General features: G+C 48.9%; 1 protein-coding gene across 1 annotated transcript in view; it reads right to left on the minus strand.

The window, feature by feature from the left end:
• Nucleotides 1-2,519: 2,519 nt before the first annotated feature.
• Nucleotides 2,520-13,874, minus strand: part of GNAI3 (G protein subunit alpha i3) — a 257,782-nt gene continuing 246,427 nt past the window's right edge. The window contains exon 9 of the mRNA XM_069632998.1: nucleotides 2,520-5,183. The gene's annotated coding sequence lies outside the window, so the exon portion shown is untranslated. The remainder of the gene's footprint in view (nucleotides 5,184-13,874) is intronic.

The raw sequence follows: 13,874 nt of genomic DNA on the forward strand, positions 1-13,874 counted from the left end.
CATATACGATTGAAGTCTTTCCATAGTCCACTGGGATAACCCTGAACGGTCTAGTGGCGGAAAGGTGTGCTCCTCCGCCTCTAGGCGTCGAGATCTGTCCCATAGCGTGGAGGATATATACCCCTTCGCCCTCTGAGAAACCTTGTGGGCCGGACACTGGGGATCCATCTTTAGGTCTTCCCTTCCAAGGGGGGATTGGGAGGAATGGGGGCTGTGGGGGGCAGGTTCCGGCGTACCTTCTGTAGATTTCGGCGTCTCTCTGGCCTTGTGAACGGGTGTCGACGCCTCTTTCACCGTCTGTCTGTGAGCATCAATGGAGACTATCCTAGCGTTTCGTCTGACCTTTTGGTGGTAGCGCCCTTAGTTGTTGATGGCCCAGTCGCTAGTCGCGTAATGCGGCTGCAGGGAGGGCTGGCGACCCTTCCGGTCGGCGGATGTTGCCGGTAGATTCGGCGTCTCCATTGGCGCTGGGACCTTCTTCGATTTGGTCGAGGAAGGGCCGTGGGTTGTGTGTTTAGTTTTAGTCCACCCGCGAGACCCAGAGAAACGGATACAACTACTCCAGCCAACCCTTACCATCCCCCACCGCCCTCACAGCCACAACTAGGTCCCACGAGGCTGTGGAACAGACAAGATACCACCAAACAACCGGGTGTATGGACACTAGCAGCGGCGCTAGTCATGTGGAGGGGGGGAGGAGCATGCAAGGTTATTAAGGGAGCGGGCGGAGGGGACAGCTAGATCCTCAAACGGCCTCGAATGGAAAATCGGGCACATACCTCCTGAGGCTCAGGGTGTACAAGCATCCCGTCGGGTAAGATTACACGAGCCCAACCGGTTCAGTCCAGGATAGAGATGACTAACGAATACCATTAACAATTTCCTTCTCTGCATACACCTCTCAAACTCCAAACCAAACAACCACAAACCTCTAGCGCAGCAAACCGCACGAACTTCACTACACTGCAACAACAAAACAAAAAAACACAGACTCGCACATCAGCACACGACGACTACCGGCCGCATACACCCCAGGCCCAGCCGACGGAACCACCGGGCTGAGGCTGCCAACAGCACATCACTGCAATCTTGCACTTTTCCAGCCTCCACCCACTAACCCACCACCCCCCCCCCCCTCTTACAGAGCCGCCAGAGCGCCAGGGGACCACTCCGGTGGTGATAGTGCGCGGTACAAATGACCTTGAACATTAACATTAACATGTGCGTCGGCGGGGTGTACATCCCCATGAGTAGGGCATGAGCTGAACTTTTCAGGGCAGGGGACAGACGCGGAGGAGCGGGAGCACTCCTTAGAGATGTCAACAACCTCCGATGCAGAGGTAGCGTTATCACTGTCCCCCTCGTCACATTGGCGGCAGCGGCGGGTGAGGAATCGGCCATCGACATAGCGTAGGCTGCCCACCTTTTGACCCCTGCGGTCCTTCAAAGTTTTTGGACGAAGGAGTTTACAGGCCGCACAGCCGGCCTCGTGGTGGTCGAGGGGTAAGCAGCGCTTACACTGCTTATGCTTATCCTGCCACGTGAATTTGCCGTTACGAGGGCAAAATCTAAAAGGAGTCCTCTCCATAGCTGAGGATGTGATAAGTGATAACGACCCCGAAGGAAAGGGGGGTAGGGGGGGAGAGAAAGGCATTCTAGAAGAAAAAAGAAATGTCCCCAATAACCCCCACTCTCCCTACTGTGTAGGCCGGCGAGGCCAGACCACGTGTTTGGCAACGCAGATAGGATTGCCTCCGTCTAAACCACTGCTGAAGATCTTGACACGGCGGGGAAGTTGCTTAGCCGTTGAGGGCTGGAGGCGTATGGATCTATAACTGACAAAAAACGACCAATGGTCGAATAAAAGGTAATGGCAATGTCCCTTACGAGCTCTGCATAAGGCGACAAGTATTCTGGGCGGAACAAAAACTATCTGAGGGACCTCGACGCATGAGGTATTTTGGGTACACTACACGTCACTATAGGGATAGTATTACAGACACCTATGGTCAACGTCCCCTTTTCGACTTTGGAAAAACAAGATGCAATACTCTGCAGTGACCACTGGATGTCGGACTATGGACAGAATGTGATTCTAAGCAGATTAACAAACATCAGAAATACAGTTTCAAATGCCACCACTCGGCACCTGGTTCATGGATCATGCACAGCATTCCAGTCTAGAACAGATTGATGCCGCAGAAGGCAAGTGCCAGCCATGCTGAGGAGGCAACACAAGTGATGGGGCCCAACCCTACGATTGTGAAACATTCAATGCCATGTAGAGCAATGGCATACCTGTGGTGGGGAGGGGGGGGGAGGGGCGGGGAGGCTGAGGCAGCCAACCAACAGACATGGTGCACACAGGGGCAGGGGTTGAGGGTTGGGGGGGTGAACTGGCTCTCGCAGGCAGAAAACAGCTAGAGACCATTGGGTGTACACTTTAATTCTACAACAAAACCCAGATCGAAAAGCACAAGAATTTAGGATCGACAGACAAGACACCATGAGAAAAGTCAAACTGTTTGCTCGATTTTAATACTGCCAACAATTGAAACACCTTGACAATACAAAAACAGCCCCATAATGCATCAGTTGGCAAAGGAATGTACAAATTCTGGTTAAAAACATCACAATGATAAAAACAATGGTAGTTTGGCACCACGTGTAGAGGAAAGGCAAAGTTGTGACCCTTGGAGAAGAGAAGGGACCTTCTTGACAGCTCCACAAAAGTTCACTTGAAGCAAGTCGAAGTGCACAGGGTCACAGCAGGAGTTTGGCACCACATGGGAGGAAAAGGCAATGCCGTCAGAGCAGTCTGTGGTCCTCAAAAGGAGATCGAGGCCACTACAACCCTTCAAAGCAGGCAAAAGGGTGAAATTCACAAAGCACACTCACGTAATACCACAAAGCAGGCAGGCTTGCACACAGACGGTGCAGCAGTTCCATACCAAGGTTTGGATTCCAATCGCATTTGCCTTGACTGGAGTCAGCCCCTGAACACCAGTGCAGCCAACTCCAAGTCAACCATTAAAAAAAGGTGGTGGAAGAAGCTAAATGGGTTAGAGGATTACATATGTGCTTAAAACATCTTCCTGCGGCAGATGCTTGCATCAGTCATAAGAGGCAGGAGGAGCATCAGCCAGGAGATGCTGGGCATTGGGAATGGCACACATCAGGTTTGTCTACCAGTAACCAAGTGCTGAAAACAAGCATGACCTAGCACGAGGGACAGGCAAGAGGCTTTGTGTGCTCAAAAACAGGTGCCAGCTGTGGAATCTGTGCTGCTCTTCCAATACACAAGCAACAGCAGCTCCGAGCTTACTCCATGTTGCTCTCAAAGAATTAAGTGGCTTATGCTCAACTTTACCAACATTCAAATTTTGCAGAATTAATTAAAACAAAAATAACCCACTTGTTGATGCCCCCTTACTCAGTCTCCACCCTTGACAGAATTCTCGGGTGCAAGTGTGTTCGGGCAGGCTGACCTGCACTGTTCTGAAAGCAAGCGCAACTCATGCCAAAAGAAGTGAATCAGGCCACTGGTGAGAAGTGGCCAGAACTGTTGGTCAGGATTGTACGGTGGTCAGCCCATCCACTATTTGGGCCCATGTTTCCAGCCTTTGGCCCTAGCTTTATTTCTTTTCCGTTATCTTAATGCCCCCTCCCCTCCAATTTCCTTTCAAGACTCAACTTGTAGCCAAAGAAGCCGGCACAGAGAGATGACCTAAGCTGAAGCTTGTTGCTACTGCTCCCGACATCATGCTGCACCTACAAGGATGAACAGAGGAGTTCCCAAGCAGGCCACCCTAAGGGGTTGGCTGGATAGAGCATCCTACCAGCTCTACCAAGGCAGAGCACCAAGCAGCAGAACAGTTAAGCTAAGAATAGTACAAGCAAACACCAGAAAAGCAAGATAGTAACAGAGACCGAGTGTGGGAGGACAAAAGATTGTTCTTGGTGATACATGGCACAGGTGAGGGAGGACACACGCGAGGCCTTGCACACCCACCCACTCTAATGAGCGTGGATGACGCACAGCACCATGGAAGATGGCGATGCCTAGCTTCCTTCACTATGCGATGCCCAAAAGCCTGCTCACCACACCCCTCAAGCGTGTGCAGCCTGCGTATTTAACTATTTGCTCTCTCATTGCATTCACCGTGAATCAAGAACCTAGACTCCTGTTGCCACTTCCTCAAGAGGTGCCAGAGTCCAAGTATCTCCGCGGCATCTTTAACGGAATGAAAGACCAGCATCTCTTTAAAGGGCCATCGTCCCCCTTCCCTCCTGCAGCGCCCTACCGGTGGGTTGCCAATTTAAGGTGGTGAAAAGCAGACTATGCAACGGCAAAGCATGGCAAGGGTCAGTTTATTGCAGCGAGTGATGCGGGATGAGGTTTCTAAAACGTCCTCTTGTGCCCACAGCATTGCAGGTCTACAGAAATGGGAGAAAAAGAGGGCCACAAAGGAACCAACCCGCCCAAAAAATGGGGAAAGTGCAAAAAAATAAAGATAACCCTCAGAAAAAAATATTAAAGTTTACCCGACCATCACTTCAGAAGCCAAACTCATTCTTAGGCTCGGGGTCCTCTTCAGAGAACAGGTCTTGGTTTGGCAAATAGTTGCATTTGGTCACAGAATGGAATCAGGCATCACTGAGCATTTCCCGTTTAGGTGTAAGAAGGCAGGAGAGCTGGAAAAGATCATTTCAGGGAAACAGGCCTTTCAACTCTGCATTAGGGTCAATTATAGGAACTTCAAGCTCCACTTTGGTTTAAAAGTAGCTGGTCCTGCTCCTATAACCCAAAAGTTCGCAGTACTGCTGCTTCAAAACTTGCAAACCAAAAAAGCAAAATGTTAAATAAGATGGTGTTCTACATGGAAACCAAAGGCCTAGGGTCTCGGACTAGTGGTGGTTTGTTAATAAAAGGGAATAAAAAGCTCAGCACCCAGGTGGACAGCCGTAGGGTTGCACACTCTGATGCAAGAAGCTCTCAAAGCTGAGCGAACAGTGAGTCGGTGCTGTGCGGCTCCAGAAGTCCGCGCAAGATGGCTGGTCTGTGCTGGAGATTGTGCGAAGAACACAGATTCCTCAGGCTGCGATCCGCCCATAGCATCTTCTATCAATGCGCGAAGTCACATCAAGGCGAACCGTCCAAACGAATGCATCCCAGCGTAAAACTGAAAGAGGAGATAGTGGGATTACTGGAGGCACGTGCAGCCAGCCTATCACACAAGAAAACGTGTGCATATGCAGCGCACATGTTTACACACCAAACACGCACAGACCCCTTCCCCCTCCCCTCCCCCCAAGACTCTTCTCCATTGAGGCCCCGACAATTAGATGCACACTAACTGCACCCATAAGCTCCCCCTCCTATGGCTATCCCGTAACCAGCTCTTAGTTTGGCACCGTCCACCCGGGCCATATCAGCTCGTGCAACCACGCAATGGTCCAGTGCCCACCCACTGATCAACTTCTGCCCAACAGCAGCTTATCGTCCCAGTCAACCACGCCAAACATCCTTCAGCACCAAGAAAATGAACAAATCATAACCAATTACAGCTCTAGAGGGATTTCTTAAAAGAAAGCATGGGACACTAAAGGTCCGGGTTTCTTATGTGCAAATCCAGCAGAAAACGCTAGTGGAAGAATCTGCACTCTCGCTTTCCACTTGCTTTGCTAGAAAGATCTGAGTGGTTAACTTCTGCTGGAGATGTTCAAGCAAGGCACCAGGAAAGGTTGACTTGGTAACATATCCAGCATTCGTCCCTTCCCTGAATGTTTTCTAGTACATTTGTCAATATGACATGCATTACTTACCGCAAAAGCATTTCTAATGGTTGTATCTGCTTAGATTCACATGCTGTGAATAGTCCGACATCCAGTGGTAACCAGGGAGACGGTAATCCAGTGGTATTGCATCTTGTCTTTCGAGAATCGAAAGGGGACGTCGACATGGGCGTGCCTGTAACACTATCCCATGTGACGTGTAGTGTACCCAAGATCCCTCACGCGTCAAGGTCGCTCCGATTGTATTTTTTCTGCCAAGAGGGAGCCTTATGACTATCGTGAGTACAGAAAAGAGAAAGTACTAAGATGTCTATGTTCCTTCCATCCGAGCAGGGAGGAAAGGTGGGCGCATGTGAATCTAAGCAGATACAAGCATCAGAAATGCTTTTACAGTAAGTAATGCATTGTCTTCTGATGCTTGTTAATCTGCTTAGAATCACATGCTGTGCATAGACTAGCGAGCAGTACCCGGAGTTGGTGGTGGGATGTGAGAAGGAACAGTAGTGAAAAGATGTCCCAGTACTTCATGTCCCACCTGAGAATCAGCCCTTGAATGAGTGTCTAGGCACTAGTGTTTTGTAAAGGTGTGTACAGACCTCCAGGTTGCCGCTTTGCAAATGGACTCAAAGGGAACATTTGCAATGAATGCTATGGATGCCCCAGTGCCTAGAGTGGAATGTGCTCTAGGCTTGAAGGGCAGTTCTCTCTTAGCAAGAGTATAGCAGAGAGTGATGCATTGAACAATCCATCTAGATAGTGAATTTGGAGACAGCATCTCCTTTTCCTTTGGCCACAGACACGAAAAACGGATTAGTTTTCCTTAGTGGAAAAGTTTTCCGTATAGAACATGACAGCTCTGCGTCCATCCAGTGTGTGTAGGGTTCTCCCCCCCCCAGGCGTGAGGTATTTTGAAAGAACGTTGGTAGCTCTATTGACTTGTTCACATGGAACTTGGAAATGCATTTAGGTGCAAATCTAGGGTGAGTGCACAAAACCACCTTGTCTTTATGAACTGTTACAAAGGGATCTAGAATAGAGAGTGCCTGCAGTTCACTTACCCTCCCAATGGAGGCGATTGCTATTAAAAAAGCAATCTTGAGGGTTAGGTTCTTAAGACTTGCTTTGTGCATGGGCTCGAAAGGAGCTCCCATAAGCCTAGTTAACAACACATTTAGGTCCCATCCGGGAGCAGGGTTAGAAATGGGGGGGGGGGGGGGGGTTTGAATTCTTTTCACCTCTTGAAAGCCTTAATCACTGGTATCTTCCACCACGACACCTTCTGTTGTGATGTTGTATATGCTGAAAGTGCTGCTAGGTGCACCTTTATGGAGTTGAAGACTAGGCTTGAATCAAGTGAGTTAAGTATAGGACAATGTGAGTGAGGGAGCAGTCGATTGGGTTGATGCTCTGAGTTACACCGGATGACAGTTTCCATTTACTAGCATAGCAATATCTAGTGTTAGGTTTCCTTGCCTCCCTGAGGATGTCCATACATCTTTGAGGGAGATGCAGGTGTCCGAATTCTATGACCTCAGGAGCCAGGCCGCTAAATTCATTGTCTGCTGGCACTGGGTGAAATGTCTCCCCTTTGTCTTGCGACATGTTGTACGGGCAAGGCAGTTTGACTGGAGGAGATGGGGACATCCATCAGATGAGCGAACCAGGGTTGGTGGCCCACATGGGGGCCACCAATATCATCGTGACTGGTTCCTGGTGCATCCTGTGCACAATCTTGTTGAGAAGGTGAATTAGGGGATAGGGGGCGTAGACAAATTTCCCTGATCATGTTTTCCAGAGTCCGTTCTCCTTGGATTAGCTCTGGGGGTACCTGGAGGTGTAATCTTGGCATTGGGCGATTTCCAGGGTTGCGAACAAATCCATCGCTGGAAAACCCCCTTGTGCAAAAATGTTGGTGACGATGTCTGTGTAATCGCCATTCATATTCCCTGGGCAACGGAAAGTCCCTGCTGAGTACATCTGCCAGAAGATTGAGTTCCCCTGGAACATGTTATGATGACAGGAACATGTTGCGTTTGAGAACCCACTTCCAAATGTTCTGAGACAGTTTGGACAGCCCTACAGAATGAGTGCCTCCCTTTTTGTTCAGATAGTACATAGCCGAGGTGCTGTCTGAGGATTGGGGTAGTCTTTCCCTGTAGTAGTGTTTCGAACACTCTGTGCTTTGAACACTGCCAGCAGTTCCAGCAGGTTTATGTGGTTGGACGAAATGTCTGGCGACCAAACTCTGTGCGCTGTCTGCTGGAGCAGGTGGGCTCCCTGCCCTGTCAGGGAGGCATCTGTAGTTAGAGTGGCTTCCACTGCGGGGTTGGTGAAGCGTTTCCCTTTCAAGAGGTTTTCCCTCGACCGCAGCGAGAGAGGTAGGGCCGGTGAGACCACTACTAAATTGTCCCACTGTCTGTTGGCCTGACACCACCGGTTGCTTATCCACGCTTTCATTGGGCGCAGGCGCATGAGGAACTAAGCAGATACACAACGCCATCATTCCCATCAGACGCATAGCCTTGCGTACTGTTACCTCTCGACTGGCTACATAGTGAGGGATTTGAAATAACATGTTTTGAACCCTCTCGTTGGAGGGGGAAGACGAGGCCGTCCTTTGTTCGAATTAGAGCCCCTAGGAATTGTTTGACTTGACTGGGGTCTAAGCTAGATTTCTTCTCGTTGATGGAGAATCCCAGGCTGAATAAAAGATCCATTGTTTTTTGGGTATTTGATAGACATGTTTCGTAGGAGTTCCCGGTTATGACCAGTTGTCGAGGTAAGGATAAACTGGAATGGATTGCCTATGTAGGTGTGCTGCCGCTACTGCTAGTACCTTCGTAAATACGCATGGTGCAGATGCTATGCCGAAGGGTAGTACCATGAGCTGATAATAAACCTGAGGTACTTTCTGTTCGCTGGCAAGATCGAAATATGAAAGTATGCATCTTTTTTTACTTTCTGCAGGGTGACCATGCAAAATTTCTGTGGTTTTACAAATTTGTTCGCAGATCTAGAACAGGACGCATGGTTAGATCATTTTTGGGGTACAAGGAAGTACACTGAATTAATACCCTCCTTTACCTGTGATAGAGGTACAATCTCTATGGCTCCTTTTTGTTCCAGTATCTAGACTTCTTGAAGTATGCAAAGATGTTCTGGTGTTAGTCTTCGTGGAGGTCTGTATTTTGGTGCTTGGTTGAACTCTACACAGTACCCGTGGGCTATGGTTTTTAGCACCCACTGGTCAGTGGTTATTCCCTCCCATGCTTTCAGGAATGAGGTCAGCCGGCCCCCGACCGGACAGGCATGGGAGGGGGCCCGAATCTTCAAGTCATTCGGAGCCTGAGGAAGGAGAACCTCTTGGGGTCGGGTTCCTGCCTCTTCCCTTACCACGTCGCTGTCCCCTTTGGGGTACAGGGTATTGTAAGTATTGGTTCCCTGTGGAGAGTTCCAGTTGTTTCCTGAAGGGTATTGTTGGTAAGTGGAGTGTTGGCAATGAAAAAAACGGTTTCCAAATCCTCGCCTTGTGGAAGGTCCGAGTAATTTAGTCCAAACTCTTTAGGGTTTCATGTTCTTTTTTTGCAGTCTCCAATGCCTCATCGACTGCTTTTCCAAACAAGTACAATTCCTCCACAGGTTTGTTTAAAAGAGACACTTGCATTTCAGGTTTAAGCCACGCGTGTCTTTTGAGGAGAATGCCCAGAGTGAGGGCTCGGCTGGCTGTCTCAGCAGAATCTAAAGTGTTCTTTAAAATACTTTGGTTCACTTGCCTACCTTCAGAGACTGTGGTAAGTAGGCGGGTCCCATAGAGGTTCTGAAGCCTCTTGTAGACCTTGTATTAAAGCCCAATGCGCATCTGCGCAACTGGCCAATAGAGTAGTGTTATTGGCAATATGTGTGGAGTAGGCTGCGGTAACCCTTACTCAGGGCATAAAGCCTTTTCGCTTCTTTCTCAGGGAGAGCCTTGCCCGTTGATAAAGGAACCCCTGCTCTTTTCCTTGTGGTAGTGACTACCAAAGAATCTGGGGTGGAATGACCTAATGTATAGAGGGTCTGATGGAGAGGGGCGGAAGAGTTTTTCAATTCTTGGGTTTACCACTCTCACAAGAGCCGTTGAGCCAAATATGGAGCATGGTGTTTTTTTAATCGAATTGAGTAGAGGGATGGCTTGGCTGGTTGGCGGCTTCTCCGAGTATATAGTCAACGAAGTCGGCTTCAGGTGCTGCCTCTTCAGTGGCAATTTTAAAGTGATCAGCTGCTTTACGCAACGTTACACTTAATGTTAGTTGATCATCAATAGGAGAAGATTTCTTGAAAGGGTGTTCTGAGGAGAGTCCAAGGCCAGAATATCTGGGTCTGGGTCTTGTGGCTCTGGGGACTGCCATGGTTGAGGATCACCCACATCAGGGTTCTCCCCCCAGCCTTTAATAGGTTCATCTTCAACGGGCTCATCTCCAATGGACTCATGTTCCTCGTTACAGAAAAGATTCTCCTGTACCTTAACTGGTAGAATGTCCTCTTCAGTAAGGTCATAATTATATATGTCCTCTTCTAAAGAGGGGTCAAAAAGTCTTGGGAATTTAGATCTAGGGTTAGCAGGGCTTTCCTCCCTTGGCCTTCTTGGTGTAGGTTGTTCTGCACGTGAAACAAACTTGTCCAGCCTTTCCATGCAGTCCTCAAACTTTTCCCCTAGTCGATCTCAAATGGTCTAGGGGTGGAAAGGTGTCACTCTCATTCCGTCAAAAAAGTGTCCCTAGCACTCTTCCGCCAAAAAATGCAGAGCTCTGTGCCTTAGAATAGAAGAAAGTCCTTCCTCTCCCTCAGAGAAGTCCTCTGGCGGGACCGATGAAGGTGGGATATCCCTGTGCCCTAACCCCGACTTCTGAACGCTATACTTGGATCTCGGCGGATCTTTGGGTCTTTCAGAGACTTTGAGAGCCCTAGCCTGCCATTTATGGTTCTTGCCAGACTGACCTCGACGTCCTCACCAGTCGGGAGGCGCGTAGGTACATCCGACGGTTGTAAGGGAGTCTGGTTCGGCAGAATCAGGGCCTTGCCTCCATCGGCCACCTTTTCAGCAGTGGTAAGGCCTTGTCTTGAGTCCTTTGTCATCGCCGTACGCTTTCCTGTGATGCGTGTCGACAGAAATGTGTTTTGAGGGTAGCGCCCTTTGTCTTGGATTGCCCAGTCGCTAGGCGTGCATGCGGCTGTGGGGAGGGCTGTCAATCTTGTTGATTGGCGGGCATCAACGGAATTACCGATGCACCCATTGGCGCCAAAGTCTTTTTCAACGTAGTCGAAGTAAGGCTAGAGGTTGTGTGCATAGTGTCATGCACGGGTCTGTCTTCCCCATAGCCTAGCTTGCGCCGTGCTTATCGGGGTCAGGGACATACTATGCAGAACGCAAGCGTTCCATCGAAAGGTCAACTCTCGCAGTCACCACATTCGGTGGTAGCGGCAGTGGGAGAAGTCCAGGCCTTGGACATACGATAGGTTGCCCACCGTTTTACTCTACACTCCTTCAAAGTCTTGTGGCGGAGAAGCTTACAGGCCACACACATCCTTCCTCTTTATGATCGAGTGGCAAGCACCGGTTACACCGTCTGCTTATCCTTCCATGAGAATTTGCTCTTACAAATAGGGCAAAATCTAAATGGAGTCCTCTCCATAGCTGAGGTTAAACAGAGTGAAAAAGACCAACTGAGAAAGAGGGAAGAAAGGGAAAGGCATTTTCAGTTTGAAAAGAAATGTCCACCCGACCGCACTCTCCCTACTGTATAGGCCGGCAGAAGGCCAGAACATGTGGTCGACAACACCGACAGGATCACCTTCCATCGAATGTCACAGGTCTTTGGCGGAAACTGGAACAGCCGTCGAGACAAGGGATGGAAGAGGTGATCTTAAATATCATAGAATAATTCGACCAAAGGGCGATGGACAATAGCAATGTTCTTTAGAATTCTGCATAAGGGCGACCAGTTATCCGGGCGGAAAAAAAACAATGAGGGCTATGACGCGGGAGGGGTCTTGGGTACACTACACATCACGTAGGGATAGTGTTACAGGCACTCCCATGTCGACGTCCCCTTCAGATTCTCGAAAGACGAGATGCAATACTCTGCGGTTACCACTGGATGTCGGACTATGCACAGCATGTGATTCTGAGCAGATTGACAAACATCAGAATCTTAGTTACAAAGCATTAAAACTGTTTCTTGAAACCATTCCCCTAATGTAGGGATTACATTTCTTAAAGCTCTCAAAATGCCAGTTTCATGAAATTAGCAAAGTGGTAGTTGACAATTTTACAAAATTAGTGAAATCACAATATCCAATATAACTACACACATACCATGCTCCAGGCAGAAGGCTCCAGGCTGGCCGGTCCATCCCTAATCCACATACCATTCCCCAGGCAGAAGGTTTCCAGCAGGCTGGCTGACCCATCCCCTGTCCACATACCAATTTCGGTTGAGTGATATTGTATGTAAATATGTGCTCTGTAAAGCGCTTTGGATTAAAGGGCTATATAAATAACACATTATTACAAAAGGGAATGGTAAGCTATTGGGTGCACAATGTAAAACACACACACAGCTTCCTCTTAAACTTGACAGATTGTGCGCCTCATGGTACAACCTATAATGAGATACATAATCATCAAACCTGGAAGGTCTTCTCAAGGGACCAGACGTGGTGTTTGAACTCCTTCTCCAAGGCCCACATTGTGCCCCATGCAGGATCTCCACTTGGATCCCACTACATTACCATCACCAGATGATGAATGCACATGCTCGCTACTCCCCTGGTTGCCCTCGCTGTCATAGCAGGCCTTTCATCCTCCCCATTCTGCAAGAGATGCCCTCGTCCCCTCACCATCAGTCACTTCTGGATGCTGTACAATGGCAATACAATCGCCGCCTTCCGTCGTTGGTTAGTACATGCTTTTTACCCACATTGATGGGCTCGAAATAGCGCAAACAGCCATTCTGTTCACTGAAAAAAACACATGCGCACACGCACCCCCCCACACCTCTTTGCTTACTTTCGTGCTTTGTGTCCTCCACATTCTCCTACCCCTCATTTTTCCAAATGGTGTCACACCTGTGAATACATGTGGCGGGTCCCTGTACGCTTTCATCATTTCCTCCAATCTAACCCATTGGCAAACACCAATTGAATGGTCTCTGATAATGCCATTGGTGCGTTCAACTAACCTGTTGTGGCCTTGGGATTGTACGGTGCGGTGATTCTCATTACCATTGGCCTGCAGGTATTTATGCATCTCCTGTGACACAAGCTGCACCCCATTATCCGAGATGATTACACTGGGATATCATTCCCTCAAACAATCTTTCCATAAAATCAATTGCGCACTTGGTAGAAATGCTTTCCATAAACTCCACCTCAAACCACCTCGAGGCATAATACACAAACACCATGGCAAACCTATATTCCTGCCCCAATAAACTCATGGGACCCATGAACCCCCCCCCCCCCCCAACTACAGCCCCATTGCCACCGTCCCCTTCCTTCTCAAGATCCTCGATCAAGCAGCCCACAACCAGATCCAACACTTCATAGAGTCTAACACCATCCTAGGCAAAAGGGAATGGCAAAGGCCATGGTACTGAAACCGCCCTCCTAGACCTTAACAATCAAATAACTAAGATAATGGACATGTGCAAACCAGCCCTTCTGCTGGACCTCCCAGCAGCATTTGATCTCATTGATCATAAAACACTTACCTCTCATCTCACCAACACAGCTCACTTCTCCAAAAAAGCCTCCTCCTGGATAACTTCATTCTTAGAATGCAGAGCAGTGAAGGTCTTCTCAGATCAGGCTAACGCTGCACCCACCACCATACAGTGTGGAGTCCCACAGGGCTCCTGCACAGCACCTACACTATACAACTTGTTTACCAAACCACTCTCCGATAAATTGGACTCCCTCGGCATAGCTTACACTAATTATGCTGACGATACACAAGTCCTCCTCGCTCTCATCGGATCCTATGACCAAGACCTAGCAGCCCTCCTCCAAATTTACACCTCCATTCAGGCCTGGATGGC

This window comes from Ambystoma mexicanum, chromosome 13 (genome assembly GCF_040938575.1).
Source record: "Ambystoma mexicanum isolate Mex_15411 chromosome 13, UKY_AmexF1_1, whole genome shotgun sequence".
In the NCBI taxonomy this organism is placed as follows: domain Eukaryota; kingdom Metazoa; phylum Chordata; class Amphibia; order Caudata; family Ambystomatidae; genus Ambystoma; species Ambystoma mexicanum.